At 39.3% G+C, this 19998-nt stretch overlaps 1 pseudogene; it reads right to left on the minus strand.

Moving 5' to 3' along the window:
- Nucleotides 1–5828: 5828 nt before the first annotated feature.
- The window catches only part of LOC133242604 (protein FAM204A-like), an 84495-nt pseudogene continuing 70325 nt past the window's right edge, over nt 5829–19998 (minus strand).

The following is a 19998-nucleotide window of genomic DNA, read 5'->3' on the forward strand; positions in this document are numbered from 1 at the left end:
AGTTCTGTTAGCCTTCCCATGCTTCATTTTATACTCCATGGCCAAACTTGCCTGTTACTCCAGGTATCGCTTGACTTTCTACTTTTGCATTTCAGTCCCCTATGATGAAAAGGATATTTTCTTTGGTGTTAGTTTTATAAGGTCTTGTAGGTCTTCATAGAACCATTCAGCTTCAGCTTCTTTGGCATTAGTGATTGGAGCATAGACCTGAATTATTGTAATATTGAATGATTTACCTTGGAAACAAACAGAGATCATTGTTGTTTTTGAGATTGTACCCAAGTACTGCATTTCAGACTCTTTTGTTGACTATGATGGCTACTACATTTCTTCTAAGGGATTCTTGCCCACAGTAGTAGATATAATGGTCATCTGAATTAAATTTGCCATTCTGGTTCATTTCAGTTCACTGATTCCTAAAATGTCGATGTTTACTGTTGCCGTCTCCTGTTTGACCACTTCCAATTTACCTTGATTCATGGACCTAACATTCCAGGTTCCTATGCAATATTGTTGTTTACATAATCAGACTTTACTTCCATCACCAGTAACAACCACAACTGAGCATTATTCTCACTTTGGCTCAACCTCTTAATTCTTTCTGGAGCTATTTCTCCACTCTTCTCTAGTAGCATATTGGGCACCTACTGACCTGGGGACTTCATCTTTCAGTGTCATATCTTTTTGCCTTTTCATACTGTTTATGGGGTTCTCAAGGCAAGAATACTGAAGTGGTTTACTGTTCCCTTCTCTGGTGGACCGTGTTTTTTCAGAACTCTCCACCATGACCCATCTGTCTTGGGTGGCCCTACACAGCATGGCTCATAGTTTCATTGAGTTAGACAAGGCTCTGATCCAAGTGATCAGCTTGGTTAGTTTTCTGTAATTGTGGTTACCATTCTGTCTGCCCTTTAATGGATAAAGATAAGAGGCTTGTGGAAGCGTCCTGATGTTGAGTGTGAGTAACTTATGAGTGAGACTGACTTATGAGTTATGAGTGAGAGTAACCTTACCCTAACAAAGCAGAGAAGATTCAGCAGAAAGGGACATGGAGAAATAAAGTAGAGAAACAAAAACAGAGACATGGGTAGCACGCAGAGAGAACAAGCCTCAGAATATGCACAGGAAATAGCCAAAAGGGATTCTACTTGGATGCTCAGAAAATAGTAATGTAACTGGGAAAAATTAATCTAAAAAAGTCAAATGTTTCTGAAATAGGAGGAAGCTGAAGAACACCAGGGTTGAGAGTTATCTGGGCTTGCTAACCAATGAGCCAGGGGTTGACCTTAACCTGTGGTGAGTTGCAGAGGTCATTCTGGTGATGCCTGGACTGTTCCTAGGTCCAAATGGGGCACACAGAAATCCAGCTCTTTATCCAGGGTTCTAGTCACTAGGAAAAATACCCTGACTTTTGGCAGACTGGTAGTGGGAGACCTAGAGAAGATCTTGAAATATGATCCTGGAGAACCAGCCAGGATGATTGGAGAAGATAGGTGAAAGAAACTAAATCTGGACTGGGGCAACTGTGAGGTTGGAAATGATAGCAACCTGCATGTATTTGGACTGTATAAACACAGGAGCCTGGTAGGAGGCTGTCTATGGGGTCACACAGAGTCAGACATGACTGAAGTGACTTAGCAGCAGCAGCAGCAAACACAACTAAATGGAACAGACAGCAGTGGGGGGTAAGAGGATCATGAGAAAGACGGTACTGAATCTCAGAGGTGAAAGGGCCAAAAAGGAATTTCAGGACACTAAAGACCATCTCTACCTGCATTCCAAATGTGTTTGGGCTGATCCGGGTGCCAAAAACAACTTTTGCTTGGTCAGTGGAGAAGGTAAATCCCAGGTCATGATCATATATCTATCAGCCCCTACCACCCAAACTTTCTTTACCCAGAGTTATCTCTAGAATATAGCAAACTCTCAGGGAAATATAGTTCTCTAGGGAAAGAGAAGTCCCTTCCAGGTAAGGTTAGCAGAGAAGGCTTCACAAAAGCTAATATCTTGACTTCATTTTTGAACAGATTTTACTAAAGGTCAAAACATACAGAAGATTATGCCAGGAAATGTTGAGAATACAGAGGAAATGCTGGACATTGTCCCTGTCTTCCAATAGCATATAAAATCCTTTAGGAAGACATGTCAACAGAGCCATACAATGTTAGTTGAATCACTGTTATCTCTGATAAAGGCAGTCAGTACATGAATAGAAGTCTTATGATGCCTGGAAAGTCTGACAGTTGAATTCAGAGAGGGCACTGAGACCTAATGTCAAGTGAGACTTCTTAGAGGAACAAGGCCTTGAAAGATAGGTGAGATTTAATGAGGCTGAAGGAAAAAAAAGAAGGTTAGTCCAGAGGAGCAAAACAACTGAGACATAGTTTGGGTGTAAAATAAGATCTCATTAAGGAATGAGGGTGGGAGTACCTTTCCTGATGACCCTCAAATCATTTTCCAGAGGTGACCATAGAATGGGTTACTTACCATTTCTTCTTAATTAACTTATTTTTTATTTGAAGGATAATTACTTCATAGAATTTTGTTTTCTGTCAAATCTCAACATGAATCAGCCATAGGTGTACATAAGGTCTGCCTACACATAAGGTCAGCTTTCAAACACTCCTTACTAAGTTGGATAAAGCCTTCCTTAACTTGTCCTTGTGCTTATTTTGACTTCCTTTCCACAATGGCCCAATTAGCTGCCTCCTCAAGATGGCTTTCTGATAGGTGGATTATGTTCTATCATCCATTGTCTGGGGTTACTAAATGAATATATATCTGTCTAGCTGTGTTATGTCAGGACACCTAGAAAGGCCTGAGTGATTCAATTTCAATACACATGATGTGGAGATGCATTCCGGCCTTCTGCATGGGGAATGTTAACAGACCTAAACCCCCAAAAGAGTTGTGACTGAATCTGAGAGCCATCTTAAGGCTTCCCGTGGAAAGCAGAGACATTACTTTGCCAACAAAGGTCCATCTAGTCAAGGCTATGGTTTTTCCTGTGGTCATGTATGGATATGAGAGTTGAACTGTGAAGAAGGCTGAGCGCTGAAGAATTGATGCTTTTGAACTGTGGTGTTGGAGAAGACTCTTGAGAGTCCCTTGGACTGCAAGGAGATCCAACCAGTCCATTCTGAAGGAGATCAGCCCTGGGATTTCTTTGGAAGGAATGATGCTAAAGCTGAAACTCCAGTACTTTGGCCACCTCATGCAAAGAATTGACTCATTGGAAAAGACTCTGATGCTGGGAAGGATTGGGGGCAAGAGGAGAAGGGGACAACAGAGGATGAGATGGCTGGATGGCATCACTGGCTTGATGGACGTGAGTCTGAGTGAACTCCGGGAGTTGGTGATGGACAGGGAGGCCTGGCATGCTGCGATTCATGGAGTCACAGAGTTGGACACGACTGAACGACTGAACTAAAATGAACTGATGGAAAGGGGGAAGAAAACCCCATGTCCCTTCTAAATCTGTCTACTATTTGTAGCCACCAGATTACAGGAACTTCTTTTGACTGTTTTCACTATCAGCACAATGAAAGGATGTTAAACTACTTAGAGGAAGGTGGCGTTTTGCTTTGACACCTGAAATGTCTCAATGGAAAGTTCTTCAATTATGCATTGAGTATAGTCAACATTAGTACTCTTGCCTGGAAAATCCCATGGATGGAGGAGCCTGGTGGGCTGCAGTCCACGGGGTCGCTAAGAGTCAGACATGACTGAGCGACTTCACTTTCACTTTTCACTTTGATGCATTGGAGAAGGAAATGGCAACCCACTCCAGTGTTCTTGCCTGGAGAATCCCAGGGACAGGGGAGCCTGGTGGGCTGCCGTCTATGGGGTCACACAGAGTCGGACATGACTGAAGCGACTTAGCAGCATAGTCAACATGATAGGACAAAAGTTACTATAATAGAAAATGGGAACAAAACAGTGGTCCCTCCTACCACAGTCTGCAACCTCTCTCTGTAATGATCTGCTTGGCTCCCTGCCCAGGTATTCCTCTGTGCCACATAACTACAGGCACTTTACTCATTCATTCATTCATTTAATTTTCCATTCAACAATTTTTACCAATCACCAGCTATGTACTAGGCACTGGGGTAACAGGTACTGGGGGTCTAATCAAATGAAAAAAAATCGTAGTCCCTGTTCCCCTGAAGCTTGCAGTCTGCTGGAGCAGACAGACATTTAAAAGTTATACAAATAAACATATACTTATAATGTGTGATCAGTGCTGTAAGGAAACAACCAAAGTACGGTTGATTCTCATTATTCACAGTAGTTACACTCTGTGAACTGTTGCTGCTAACACGAAATTAGTGAATCCTGAATCACTGCTCCCAGCGAAATGCAGACTTAAGTTCCTGTGATCAGTTGATCAGTATATAGCTTTGTTTTATGTATGCCTCTGTTTAAAGATAATTTATTTAATATAAATTGTTGGTTCATTAATATTGAACTCATGACCAGCATCATTGTAACTCAAGCCTGAATAAAGCTTATCAAACACACATAATTTTTCTGTAAGATATCACAGTCTTGTGCTTAGGAACAGTAGACAGAACTTCAGCACTATGCATGAAGGCCATTTTAAATAGCAAAATCACCAAAAAAAAAAAAAAAAGCACGTAAGGGGGAGAAAATATGGCAGTAAATATTGGGTTGGCTGAAAAGTTCATTTGGGTCTTTTCATAAGATGATTGCAAAATGGACTCTTGTTTACATTATGAGAGCTGAAACAAGAAGACAGAGTATTGTTCTGTTCAACCTCAACTGGGAATACATACCTTGGACAACTCAAAATTTTCACTGCTCTGTGCCTGTTCATGAATGATTTCCAAAGTGCCATGAATATTTAAAAAATTTTAAATTCCATGCATCTCACCCACCTATGGCTGATTCATGTTGAGGTTTGACAGAAAACAGCAAAATTCTGTAAAGCAATTATCCTTCAATAAAAAATTTTAGATTCAATTTACTTATATTTAAAAAAATTCACCCATTTCTCCTACCCTCACCCCACCTCTTGCAATCACCATCTGTTTTCTGTATCTATGAGATTTTTTTAAGATTCCACATGTAAGAGAGATCATATGTTATGTGTCTTTGTTTGACTTATCTCAGTTAGCATAATGCCCTCAAAGTCCATCCATATTGTAGAAAATGGCAAGATTTCATTCTCTCTTATGGTTGAATAATATTCTGTTCTATATATAGACACACACTTTCTTTATCCATTCATCCACTGATAGACACTTAGGTTGTTTCCGTATCTTGGCTATTGTAAATACTGCTGCCATGAACATGGGGGTGCAAATATCTTTTATTATTATTTTTTAAAAATCAATTGCTGTTATTATGTGACTGTGAAATATCAACTCTACTGCCTCAAATGAAGAACCAATAATTACTTTTATAACACTAAAGTCATTTGTAAACACAATATCTTTCTTGCATTTATGACTAATCCATTTTAAACAAATGCCAATCTTAAAAACACAACTCCAGATTAAGTGCAGTTACACTGAGTGCAGATAAGAAAGTAAGGAGCTCATTGGCTATGCTACACCAAATGGATGAAAAGTAAAATTGATTTTATACTGGAGGTCTATATAAATAAATTAAAAAATCCTTTTTCCCCTGTATGTATGCTTAGATTACTTGTACAAATAACTGAATATTCCATTTCATTCACTTCAATGGGATGAACTCTTTAGAAAAAGAATGAAAAATGATTTGATAATCAGCTCCCAAGTTTTATGCTTTTTTTTTATGTTTCCATCAATTTCCTGACATAGTTGGCATAAGCAGGAAAATCTTCTCAGTAAATCAAGCAATTGAAGACTCAAGTAAAGTCTCAAAGTTGTTGAAGAACTCTGGCAAGTCACGTATATCCCATGTTGCTTTTGGTTTCCCACCTCTTCTTTGCATCAAATCTCCAGGCAAGTTTTTTTTTCACAAAAGCTGTGAATTTTCAGCATCCTTTTTGGCTTTTACAAAGTTGTGGCAGGCAATTACTTTGGCAATTTTTACACCAAGCTCTAGAGTAGCTAGCTGGTTGTTGAGTTTCTCGGCCTTCTCAATGTTCCACGCTTCCACAACCTGGTCTATGCTCTTTTCAAGGCCCAAATTTTCAACTTTATTTCAACAGTGGAGGTCAAACCTCTCATTGACTCCAAAAGACTAAGTCCCTTCCACTGGATTTCACTTGAAGACTATTCATTACGAGACTCTTCATTCTTTAATTTGCTTTTTCTGGAGTGTTTTCTTTTTTTCTTTCCTGATCTTTAAGTTGAGGTTTTTCTGTTCAGAATGCATTTTATGCAATTCTTGAAATTTATTCCACTATTTAAGGGAATTCCAGAGGGACACTTTTCATGTGCATTTACATTTGCCTTTGCTTCAGTGTTTGGTCCATCTGTAGGAATATCTGAGATCTCTGTCTTTGTAAAGATCTCATCTTCTTTACCCTAAGTTAAGTTCAGAGCTGTCTTATACGATCTCATCATCAGAATTCAACTCAACATCAATCTCACTTAGGTCAGGAGGCAGCAGACAACTCTATATCTTAAGACCTTGCAGATATCTTTTAAATTACGGTTTTCAAATAAATATCCAAACTGAAATTGCTGGATCATATGGTAGCTCTATTTTTAATATTTTGAAGAAACTCCATACTGTTGTTTTTTTTTTTTGTAGTGGTTGCACCAATTTACATTCCCACCAGCAAGTGGACAAGGGTTTCCTTTTATCCAGATCCTTGCTAACAGTGCTATTTCTTCTTTTTGATAATAGTCATTCCAAAAGGTGTGAAGTGATATCTCATTGTGACTTTGATTAACATTTCCTTGATCATTAATAATGTAGAACATCTTTTCATGAACTTGTTGGCCATCTGTTTGCTTTTTTGGAAAAATGCCTACTTAGAACTTCTGTCTTTTTCTTAATCAGTTTTTAAAAATATTGAGTTGTATGAGTTTTAAAATGTGTTTTGGATATTAGCCCCCTTGTCAGATATATGATTTGCAATTATTTTCTACCATTCAGTAGGTTGCCTTTTCATTTTGTTGATGGTCTCCCTTGCTATTCAGAAACCTTTTAGTCTGTAAGCCACGTGGTACAGCCAAAAAAAAAATATCACTCAGGATTCTAACTATCATCTTGCTGAAGTGTTGTAATCTTTTCGCTGGTGGAGGAGCTTGCCTCCATGTTGATGGTTAATGATTGATCAGAGTGGTGGTTGGGGCTGATGGCTGATGGTTGGGGTGCCTGTGGCAATTTCTTAAAATAAGACAACAATAAACTTCACTGCATCAACTGACTCTTCCTTTCATGAAAGATTTCTGTGTGTCATGTAATGCTATTTGATAGCATTTTACTCATGGTAGAACTTCTTTCAAAATTAGAGTCAATTCTCTCAAACCTTGCCTTGGATTTATCAACTAAGTTTATGTAATTTTCTAAACCACCTGTTGTCATTTCCACAGTCTTCACCAGGAACAGATTTCATCTCAAGAAACCACTTTCTGGTCATCCATGAGAAGCAACTCCCCATCTATTAAAGTTTAATCATGAGATTGCAGCAATTCAATCACATCCTCAGACTCCACTTCTTTTTAATTGAGGGAAAATTGCTTTACAATATTGTACTTGTTTCTGCCATACAACAATGCAAATCAGTAAGAAATATACTTATGTCAGGCTGCATTTCTAATTCTAGTTCTTTTGCTATTTCCACTGCAGTTGATGTGACTTCCTCCACTGAAGACTTGAACCCTCAAAGTTGTCCATGAAGGTTGGAATCAACTTCTTCCCAACTCCTGTTAATGTTGATATTTTTATGCCTTCCCATGACTCATGAATGTTCTTAATGGTACCTAGAATAATAAATCCTTTCCAGGAAGTTTTCAATTGACTGCCCAGATCCACCAGAGGAATCACTATCTATGGCATCTGTAGCCTTACAAAATGTACTTCTCAAATAATAAGACTTAACAATTGAAATGACTCCTTGATCCATGGGTTGCAGAATGGATGATGTGTTAGCAATTTAAAAACAACATTTATTGTTTGTAGACTTTTTGATGATGAACATTCTGACTGTGATATCTCACTGTAGTTTTGATTCGCATTTCTCTAATGAGTAACATTGAGCATCTTTTCATGTGTTTGTTAGCCATCTGTATGTCTTTTTTGGAGAAATGTCTGTTTAGGTCTTTTTTGCACTTTTTGATTGGGTTGTTTGTTTTTCTGATATTGACTGGTGTGAGCTGCTTGTATATTTTGGAAATTAATCCTTTGTCAGTTGTTATTTCATTTGCTATTACCTTTTCCCATTCTGAGGACTGCCTTTTCACCTTATTTCTAGTTTCTTTTGCTGTGCAAAAGATTTTAAGTTTAATTAGATACCACTTGTTTATTTTTGTTTTTATTTCCATTACTCTAGGAGGTAGGTCATAGAGGATCTTGTTGTGATTTATGTTACAGAGCATTCTGCCTGTGTTTTCCTCTAAGAGTTTTATAGATTCTGGTCTTACATTTAGGTCTTTAATCCATTTTGAGTTTATCTTTGTGTATGGTGATAGGAAGTGTTCTAATTTCATTCTTTTACATGTACCTGCCCAGTTTTCCCAGCACCACTTATTGAAGAAGCTGTCTTTGCCCCATTGTATATTCTTGCCTTCTTTGTCAAAAATAAGGTAGCAATAGGTGTGTGGGTTTGTCTCTGGGCTTTCTATCTTGTTCCACTGGTCTATATTTCTGTTTTTAAAACACATTTCTCCAAAGAAGACATACAGATGCCTAACAAATACATGAAAAGATGTTCAACATCACTCATTGTTAGAGAAATGCAAATCAAAACTACAATAAGATATCACCTCACACTGGTCAGAATGGCCATCATCAAAAAGTCTACAAACATAAACACTGGAGAGGATGTGGAGAAAAGGGAACCCTCTTGCATTGTTGGTAGGAATGTGAATTGATACAGCCAATATAGAAGACAGTATGGAGATTCCTTTAAAAAACTAGGAGTAAAACCACCATCAGTTCAGTCAGTTCAGTCAGTTCAGTCGCTCAGTCGTGTCCGACTCTTTGCGGCCCCATGAATCGCAGCACGCCTGGCCTCCCTGTCCATCACCAACTCTTGGAGTTTACCCAAACTCATGTGCATTGAGTGGGTGATTCCATCCAGCCATGTCATCCTCTGCCATCCTCTTCTCCTCCTGCCCCCAATCCCTCCCAGCATCAGAGTCTTTTCCAATGAGTCAACTCTTCGCATCAGGTGGCCAAGGTATTGGAGTTTCAGCTTTAGCATCAGTCCTTCCAATGAAAACCCAGGACTGATCTCCTTTAGAATGGACTGGTTGGATCTCCTTGCAGTCCAAGGGACACTCAAGAGTCTTCTCCAACACCACAGTTCAAAAGCATCAGTTCTTTGGAGCTCAGCTTTCTTCACAGTCCAAATCTCGCATCCATACATGACTACTGGAAAAATCATAGCCTTGGCTAGACGGACCTTTGTTGGCAAAGTAATGTCTCTGCTTCTGAATATGCTATCAGGTTGGTCATAACTTTTCTTCCAAGGAGTAAGCGTCTTTTATTTTCATGGCTACAATCAACTCTGCAGTGATTTTGAAGCCCAAAAAAGTAAAGTCTGACACTGTTTCCACTGTTTCCCCATCTATTTCCCATGAAGTGATGGGGCCAGATGCCACAATCTTAGTTTTCTGAATGTTGAGCTTTAAGCCAACATTTTCACTCTCCTCTTTCACTTTCATCAAGAGGCTTTTTAGTTCCTCTTCACTTTCTGCCATAAGGGTGCTGTCATCTGCATATCTGAGGTTATTGATATTCTCCCGGAAATCTTGATTCCAGCTTGTGCTTCTTCCAGCCCAGCATTTCTCATGATGTATTCTGCATATAAGTTAAATAAGCAAGGTGACAATATACAGACTTGATGTACTCCTTTTCCTATTTGGAACCAGTCTGTTGTTCCATGTCCAGTTCTAACTGTTACTTTCTGACCTGCATGCAGGTTTCTCAAGAGGCAGGTCAGGTGGTCTGGTATTCCCATCTCTTTCAGGATTTTCCACAGTTTATTGTGATCCACACAGTCAAAGGCTTTGGCATAGTCAATAAAGCAGAAATAGATGTTTTTCTGGGACTCTTTTGCTTTTTCCATGATCCAGTGGATGTTGGCAATTTGGTCTCTTGTTCCTCTGCCTTTTCTAAAACCAGCTTGAACATTTGGAAGTTCATGGTTCACGTATTGCTGAAGCCTGACTTGGAGAATTTTGAGCATTATTTTACTAGCGTGTGAGATGAGTGCAATTGTGTGGTAGTTTGAGCATTCTTTGGCATTGCCTTTCTTTGGGATTGGAATGAAAACTGACCTTTTCCAGTCCTGTGGCCACTGCTGAGTTTTCCAAATTTGCTGGCATATTGAGTACAGCACTTTCACAGCATCATCTTTTGGGATTTGAAATAGCTCAGCTGGAATTCCATCACCTCCACTAGCTTTGTTCATAGTGATACTTCCTAATGCCCCCTTGACTTCACATTTCAGGGTGTCTGGCTCTAGGTGAATGATCACACCATCGTGATTATCTGGGTGGTGAAGATCTTTTTTGTACAGTTCTTCTGTGTATTCTTGCCACCTGTTCTTAATATCTTCTGCTTCTGTTAGGTCCATACCATTTCTGTCCTTTATCGAGTCCATCTTTGCATGAAATGTTCCCTTGGTATCTCTAATTTTCTTGAAGAGATCTCTAGTCTTTCCCATTCTGTTGTTTCCCTCTATTTCTTTGCATTGATCGCTGAGGAAGGCTTTCTTATCTCTCCTTGCTATTCTTTGGAACTCTGCATTCAGATGCTTATATCTTTCCTTTCCTCCTTTGCTTTTCACTTCTCTTCTTTTCACAGCTACTTGTAAGGCCTCCCCAGATAGCCATTTTGCTTTTTTGCATTTGTTTTCCATGGGGATGGTCTTTATTCCTGTTTCCTGTACAATGTCATGAAACTCCATCCATTGTTCATCAGGCACTCTATCTATCAGATCTAGTCCCTTAAATCTATGTCTCACTTCCACTGTATATCATAAGGGATATGATTTAGGTCATACGTGAATGGTCTAATGGTTTTCCCTACTTTCTTTAATTCAAGTCTGAATTTGTCAATACGGAGTTCATGATCTGAGCCACAGTCCAAACCACCATGCTGCTGCTGCTGCTAAGTCACTTCAGTCGTGTCCGACTCTGTGTGACCCCAGAGACAGCAGCCCACCAGGCTCCCCTGTCCCTGGGATTCTCCAGGCAAGAATACTGGAGTGGGTTGCCATTTCCTTCTCCAATGAATGAAAATGAAAAGTGCAAGTGAAGTCGCCCAATAGTGTCTGACTCTTAGTGACCTCATGGACTGCAGCCTACCAGGCTCCTCTGTCCATGGACACAGCAATTCCACTACTAGGCATATACCCAGAGGAAACCAAAACTGAAAAAAACACATGTACCCCAATGCTCATTGCAGTACTATTTACAATAGGTAGAACATGGAAGCAACCTAGATGTCCATCAACAGATGAATGGATAAAGAGTTCTAATGAGGTTCTAATAAGGTGGATGAATCTAGAGCCTATTATACAGAGTGAAGTAAGTCAGAAAGAGAAAAACAAATACCATTTACTAGCACATATATATGGAATCTAGAAAGGTGGTACTGATAAAATTATTTGCAGGGCAGGAATGAAGACACAGAGATAGAGAACAGACTTATGGACATGGGAGAGTGGGGAAGAAGGAGAAGGTGGGATGTATATAGAGAGTAACGTGGGAAATTACATTACCATATGTAAAATAGCAGATGGGAATTTTCCGTATGACTCAGGGAACTCAAATGGGTTCTGTAACAACCTAGAAGGGTGGGATGGTGAAGGAGGTTTAAGAGGGAAGGGACATGTGTATACCTATGGTTGATTGTTGCTGGTGTTTTGAGAAACCAACACAATTCTGTAAAGCAATTATCCTTCAGTTAAAAAATAAATTAAAAATGCAAAAAAATTAAAGTAAAACAACATTAATCTCATTGTACATTTCCACCCGAGCTCTTGGGTGACCAAGAATAGTAACATTTTGAAATTACTGTCAATGTGCTTAATCATTTCTAGGTTTTGATTTAAAATGAGTAAAGTGTGGAGCTTTACCCCACTAGGGAGCTTTCCTGGTGGCTCAGATTGTAAAGAATCTGCCTGCAATGCAGGAGACCTGGGTTTGATTCCTGGATCGGGAAGATCCCCTGGAGAGAAAAGTGTGACTCTTCCTTTTACTTGAACACTTCGAAGCCATTGTAATGTTGTTAATTAGCTTAATTGCAAATTTTTGTCTCTCAGGGAATAGAGAGGCCTGAGTAGAGTGAGAGAGATGAAGGAATGGCTGGTTGGTTGAGCAGTCAGAACACACACAACATTTATTGATTATTAACTTCACCATCTTATATGGGCATGGTCTGTGGTGCTCCAAAGCAATTACAATAGTAACATCAAAGATCACTGATCAGATAACCATGATCAATATAATAATAATGAAAAAGTTTGAAATATCGAGAGAATTATTTTGATAATATGACAGACATGAAATGAGCAAATGCTTTTGGAGAAATGGCGCCGATATACTTGCTTGGATGCAGGGTTGCCATATTTTTCACAGTGAGTGAAAAATACAGTATCTGTGAAGCACAGTAAAGCAAAGGTCAATAAAACAAGATACGCCTGTAAAATCACCGTGCTCTACGTTAGATCCTCAGAACTTATTCACTTTATAACAGAACATTTTCACTCTTTGACCCACAGTCCAAGTGTCCATGAATTCATGAATGAGTAAAGAAAATGTGGTATAACTATAAATCGAATTTTATTCAGCTATGAGAAAGAAAGAAATTCTTCTATTTGTGACAAACAAATGGACCTGGAAGACATTATGTGTGAAGTAAATCAGACATGGAAAAGTGAATACTATATTACTTATATGTGGGATCTAAAAAAGTCAAACTCACAGAACCAAAGACTACAATGGTGGTTACCAGGGGCTAAAAGTAGGGGAAATGGCAGATGGGGGACTTTCAATGTTAAAAGTAAGAATGTCTTGGGTCTAGTTGTCCTAAACCAAGTTGCCCTAAAACTAGCATCCTTCTAAGCAGGTAGGGTGACAGGGCCTGAGGAATGCTTTGTAACACTTTGGTTAGATGAAAGTCATATATTATCCCTAATTGGGATAGTAGAAAACCATTCAGAAAGGAAGCCAGAAGAAAAAATATTCTGAGGTTTATTGGACAATTAAAGCCATTGTCAAGATGCCGGTGAATGAGAAACTGTCAGGGATGACAAGGAATGTCTTTTAGTATAAACATGGACCTTATAAGTGATAAGCCATAGAAGAAATTTTTGGAAGCAGTGGCAGTTTTGCTTCAGAGCATAAGGAATGCTCATATTAACTAGGAAATGGGGTAGGGTTGGGTTCCTGGCTCTCTTAGTGTAGAACTAGATGGGTGACTTACTCCATTTTGAAGCTGATAGAGGTTATCACACCTAGATTTGAAATGACCAATTGTAGTTAAATTTCCTTTGTGACCTGTATTCAAGATAAGGCATTCATTCGATTGTTTACTGAATGCCTATAATAAACTTGGCCATATGCTAGAGTGTGTTAGGGATAAAATGATAAACAACATTGACGTGACCCTTACCTTTATGGTAGGTAATTATTTAAATTCTGTAAGAGAAGTATGGGGGCTCAGAGAGAATATATGAGAGACACCCAATATGCCTTGTGAATCTGGGAAAGCTTTCCACGGGAAACGAGGTTTAAGCACAGGCCTGGAGAATAAATGAGGGTTAGCTAGGTGATCAGAAGCATGACAGGCATCCCAGGCACAGGGAACAGTTTGAGCAAAAACAAGGAAGAGAAGACATACATTTGGAGAATTATGATATGGTCCAGTATAACTAGAGTAGGCTGTAATTCTCGAAGTGTGATCCACAAACCATTTGCATCACAGTTACATGGACTGCTTCTTAAAAAACTGAAGGGTCCTTGTGGGGGTGGGGAGCTGAATGAATTGAGAGCTTGGGAGTGACACACATGCAGTATTGATGCTATATATCAAATAGATAACTACTGAGAGCCTACTGTATTATATAGTTCAAAGAACTATGCTCAGTGCTCTGTGGTGACCCTAAATGGGAAGGAAATCCAAAAAAGAGGGAATATATTTAAACATATAGATGATTTGCTTTGCTGTACAACAGAAATTAACACAACATTGTAAAACAACTGTACTCCAATAAAAATTAATAAAAAATGAAGAGTTCCAGATTTACTGTATCTCTGTGGTAGCATCTGTAAATCTGGATTTCAGTTTGTTTTCTTGGTGATTATGATGCACTATAATGTTCTATTAGTCTATACAGTAAGCATCCATACATTCATGTATCATGAAAAATAATATGAATGTGAACTTGTGTGTGTGTGTGTGTATGTGTGTGTGCATTTAGGAGCTAACTCTTCAATCTTTCTCATGATTTGAAAGACTTCTCTTCCTAAGGCCAAAGTCTCTAGGGCTCAGTTACCCTAGGTCTCTCTGCTAGGCTGAGGTGATCAATATCTGGGTACACTTATAATCCATTTCGGGGACACTGATTGGGAAGCTCTGCTGTTGACTATGAAAAGGAGTACAGATTTTGTCTAATAGGCAATGGTCCACTGAAAGGTTTTAGGAAGAAAGTGACTTGAACTGATTTATTGTTTAGGAAAATTATTCAGTTTACAAGAGACTGGATTAGAGTAAGGGCAAGATTGAAAATGTGGAAATTTGTTAGGAGAATATTGCAATAGTAAATTCTACAACTCATCTGGCTTGATAAATAAAAATACATTGTTTTATTCAAGAGTTAGAGGTTAGCAACACTTTCCTCATCCCTCTATTTTCTCTATGCCTGATAAAATGAGGCACTGTCCTGAATGTCAGGAGCTGCAAGGAGAAGATTTTGTTTCATAGTTGAATTTAATTGATTACGATGGCAAATAAATGTTCATCCTCACACCTAAAGTTTCTTAAATTAGAAATATGAGAAACTGAAGGTAATGGAGGTCTTCCCTTATGACTGGCTCTGGGTTCTGTCCATGGGACCCCCTTCATTGAATGGGAGAGGTATGATCAGAATCCCTGAGATAGAATACAAAATCAGAATTCAGGAAAATGCCAATTGATGCATAAACTGGAAAAAGCAGAAGTGCCAGAGCGTAAGAGATAGCTGGCAATGGGGAAAAAGTACCCAAGATAAATGAGACATATTCTGGCTGACCCCTCTCCAGCTCTGCCAGTTCCCTTGGGATCTGTGGACAGTGATTCCTTGCTTCTGTGGATGGTAACCAAGACTAAGGTAATCTCAAGGTCACAAAGGGATCTGCAGAGGGCAGTGGTATATGAGCCTAGGGAATTGAAAAGCTACTTGTCTATGAAGCATTTCTCATTTGGAGAGGGACTGATTCATTTGGGGAGGAATCTGGCTTCTGGAGATGTGTGGTGTGGTTTGATCCCCTGGAGCCTGGATGGCCTGCTCAGGGGCAGTCTTCTCACCCTAATTAAGACTTTTGCTGCAGGTAAAAGAAACAGCTCCTGCTATCCAGAGTAAATTGGTCACAAAGAAACCTGCTCCTCATTCTGTCTCCTGGCTTCCCATAAATGACTGAAGCCCAGTCTTGGAATTGGTATGTACTTTTAATTATTTCAAGAGCTGGCATTGCTTGCCTCATAGTAAAAGTGTCATGAAATTACTGTAAGGTTGCATGAATTTGGGCCATAAATCTTATTCACTTCAGCTACATCTCATATCTTAATTCACTAGAGTATAAAATGCCATTTACACTGGTTCATAGTTCACTTAATCATAATTAAATGACCTCAGAGAGTAGTAATTTGTTGAGGCTCTGGCTTTGATGTGACACAAATAACAAAGTTGGTTAGTCATGTGGACAGGTTCCTCCATATTTTTACACTGGCCACAGACCTTGTGGAGTACATAATGTTGGCTTTTTGGTGTGGGCATGTACTCTGGTTATATGGCACATCTGGGCTACAGATGTGGTTGAGGGGACCAGCTAAATTGTCTCCTCTGGAATTTTGTGGAACCATCTTCAGGCCTCTCTAGGACTTCCCTTGTTTCCTTTCAGGTCTTCATAGGGTGAGTGTTTACCCATAGATAAGAGATGACGAGGGCACTTCCTTTTTAAGCTTCTCATCCTTGTGTTATTTATTCTCTTTCTAAAATGACGAAAGGATCAGTGGCTCAAGGGCTTTCAGACTACCTCCAGGTGTAAGTCTCCCTAAGCTCATGTCCCTGATCATGCTGTTTTTTGGGGATCTAGATCCTCAAGACCAACAGCTCTGGGTGCCATTACTATTTGGACACTCCACTTAATTTGGCACAACTTTGTTGTATTCCTATCAAAATGAATTCTTCCCATCATCTCTGTCATCATCAATGGCACTTACCATCCTGTGACCTCCCAAGTTCTAACCCCTGAAGCTCGTGTTAAGTAGAATAGTTCCTCCAAACCCCTGTAGATGTTTGTTCCCTAATCTCAGAAGCTTTGAATATGTTAAGATACGTGAAAAAGAATTAAGGTTGCTGAAGTTAAGAAATTAAGATTACTATTCAAATGGTCTTTAGATGGAGAGAGTCTTCTGGATTATCTGGTGGGCCCAATATAATCACAAGGGTCCTTAAAAGTGGAAGAGGAAGGCAGGGGGAGAGTTACAGGCAAGTGGGACTAGAAGTTCACAGAGAAGCAATGCTGCTGGCTTTGAAGGTGGAGGAAGAGGGTCATAAGGCATGGAATGTGGGTGGCTTCTAAAAGGTGAAAAGGGCAAGAAAAGAATTCTCACCTAGACCTCCAAAAAGAAATGCAGCTGGTTTATATCTTTATTTTAACCCAGTGAGACCCACATCAGAATTTTTACCTACACAACTGTAAGATAATAAATATATGTTGTTTTAATTCACCAAGTCTGTGGTCATTTCTTATAGCAGCAATAACACAAAGCCACTTTTGACTTTTTTCTTTCATCGTATCTGACTCTCAGTGCACTCTGGGAGTTGGTGATGGACAGGGAGGCCTGGCGTGCTGCGATTCATGGGGTCGCAAAGAGTCAGACACGACTGAGCGACTGATCTGATCTGATCTGATGAATCTCTTTTCGGCCACATCTCTCAGATTCTTATCATAACTTATCTTGATATTTTCCACTTGCTATACAACTTGGTTTTCTTCATGGACTCCAAGATTCTTTGCTCCAAATGATCCTATATATTGATACTAGAAGAATTATTGTCAAATATGATTTTCATCATATCATTCTTACTCAAGAATAAGTTATGGCCTTATATTGCCTCAGTTCCAAAATTCTTATTCTGGTCTCCAAGACTTCACTGTTAGAATATGGAATTTATAGGAAATCACCTTGCTATCTGTAAGTCATTTATATCAATGTAAGGGATTGCTGTTAAAAATATTGCTTGCTAATGAGGCCAATATCTTGCTTTCTTCTTTGTTCACTGAAGTTAGTTTCACACAGTGAAGACATCTAAGACACAATTCTGTGCTTATATCCACCATAATATTGTTTTGTAAGTGTTATCAATAGCTCAGTTTTTTTTTTAATTAATTTTATTCTATTCTCAAACTTTACATAATTGTATTAGTTCTGCCAAACATCAAAATGAATCCACCACGGGTATACATGTGTTCCCCATCCTGAACCCCCCTCCCTCCTCCCTCCCCACACCATCCCTCTGGGTTGTCCCAGTGCACCAGCCCCAAGCATCCAGTATCGTGCATTGAACCTGGACTGGCATCTCGTTTCATACATGATATTTTACATGTTTCAATGCCATTCTCCCAAATCTTCCCACCCTCTCCCTCTCCCACAGAGTCCATAAGACTGTTCTATACGTCAGTGTCTCTTTTGCTGTCTCGTATACAGGGTTATTGTTACCATCTTTCTAAATTCCATATATATGCGTTAGTATACTGTATTGGTGTTTTTCCTTCTGAATAGCTCAGTTTTTTAAAAGCTTTTTTTTTTTTTTTAAATCTTCCTGTTTCAGTTATCTATTACTACACAGTACCCCAAAACTTTTTGGTTTTAAAAAACAACAATTTATTCTACTTATGATATTGGGGGTTGTCTGGGTGGTTCTTTTCCCGTGATATTTGTTGGAATCATTCTTATGTCTGAGTTCAGCTGGTGTTCAAGTTGGGAGATTCTCCTTCATGTCTTTTCTCTCTTTGTGTGATGTCTTATCTTTTAAGACCCTCCTGTGCCCCCTGCAGTGGAAACTCGGGGTATTAACCACTGGACCACCAGGGAAGTCCCTCAGGGCCTTTCTAAATAGCCTCTTTCTTTCTCCAGTAGGATTAGCCTAGGCTTTGTTACAGGCTGGGCTCCAGAAAGGAACATTCCAAGAAGACAAGCCTTTATTTGTATCATGCTTGCTGATATTCTATTGGCAAAAACAAATCATGTAGTTAAGCCCAGAGTTAATATTGAGAACTACCCATGGGCATAAACACTGGGAAGAGTAGTTTATTGGGAGTTAGCTATCAATACAAGTCTACGATAGTTCCCTCTCTCTCTTTTTTTACATCTGTGTTTTTTTTTTTTTTTAGTCTTGTGGCTTGCAGGCTCTTGATTCCCTGACTAGGGATTGAACCTAGGCCATGGGAGTGAAAGCAGTCAGGGAATTCCCCTACATTTGTTCTCTTCTTTTTAACCAATAGACTATTTTTAGAACAGATTTAGGTTTATAGAAAAGTTGAGCCTATAGTGTGGAGAGTTCCTGCTTACATCTCCCCAACAGTTTCTCTTTTTCTTATTTTTTTGACAAATAAAATTGTATATGTTTAAGGCATGCAATGTGATGTTTTAATATGTGTATACATTGCAAGATGATTATGGCAATCAGATTAATTAGCACATGCATCACCTCCCATCGTTACAATTGTGTGTGTTTATCATGGGAACACTTGAGATCTACTCTTTTAGCAATTTTTAAGTGTATATTACTGTATTACTAGCTATAATTACCATGTTGTACATTAGGTCTCCAGCACTTACTCATCTTATAATTGAAAGTTTGTGCCCTTTGATCACTATCTCCTCTTCCTCCCCACACCTGAGACTCTGGTAATCACCCTTCTACTATATGTCACTGTAAGTATGACTTTTTAAAAAAAGATTCTACATGTAAGTGAAATCATGTGGTGTTGGTCTCCCTGTGTCTGGCATATTTCACCTAGCATAATGTCCCCTAGGTTTATCTATGTTGTCACATCTTTTTAAAGGTTTAGTAGTATTGCATCAGTGTGGTCACTTGTTACAATTGATGAACCAATCAGATCAGATCAGATCAGTCGCTCAGCCATGTCCGACTCTCTGCAACCCCATGAATCGCAGCATGCCAGGCCTCCCTGTCCATCACCAACTCCTGGAGTTCACTCAGACTCACGTCCATTGAGTCAGTGATGCCATCCAGCCATCTCATCCTCTGTCGTCCCCTTCTCTTCCTGCCCCCAATTCCTCCCAGCATCAGAGTCTTTTCCAATGAGTCAACCCTTCGCATGAGGTGGCCAAAGTACTGGAGTTTCAGCTTTAGCATCATTCCTTCCAAAGAACTCCCAGGGCTGATCTCCTTCAGAATGGACTGGTTGGATCTCCTTGCAGTCCAAGAGACTCTCAAGAGTCTTCTCCAACACCACAGTTCAAAAGCATCAATTCTTCGGTGCTCAGCCTTCTTCACAGTCCAACTCTCACATCCATACATGACCACAGGAAAAACCATAGCCTTGACTAGACGAACCTATATTGATACATTATTATCAACTGAAATCCATAGTTTACATTAAGTTCACACTTTGTGTTATATAGAGTTCC

Source organism: Bos javanicus, chromosome X (genome assembly GCF_032452875.1).
Source record: "Bos javanicus breed banteng chromosome X, ARS-OSU_banteng_1.0, whole genome shotgun sequence".
Lineage (NCBI taxonomy): Eukaryota > Metazoa > Chordata > Mammalia > Artiodactyla > Bovidae > Bos > Bos javanicus.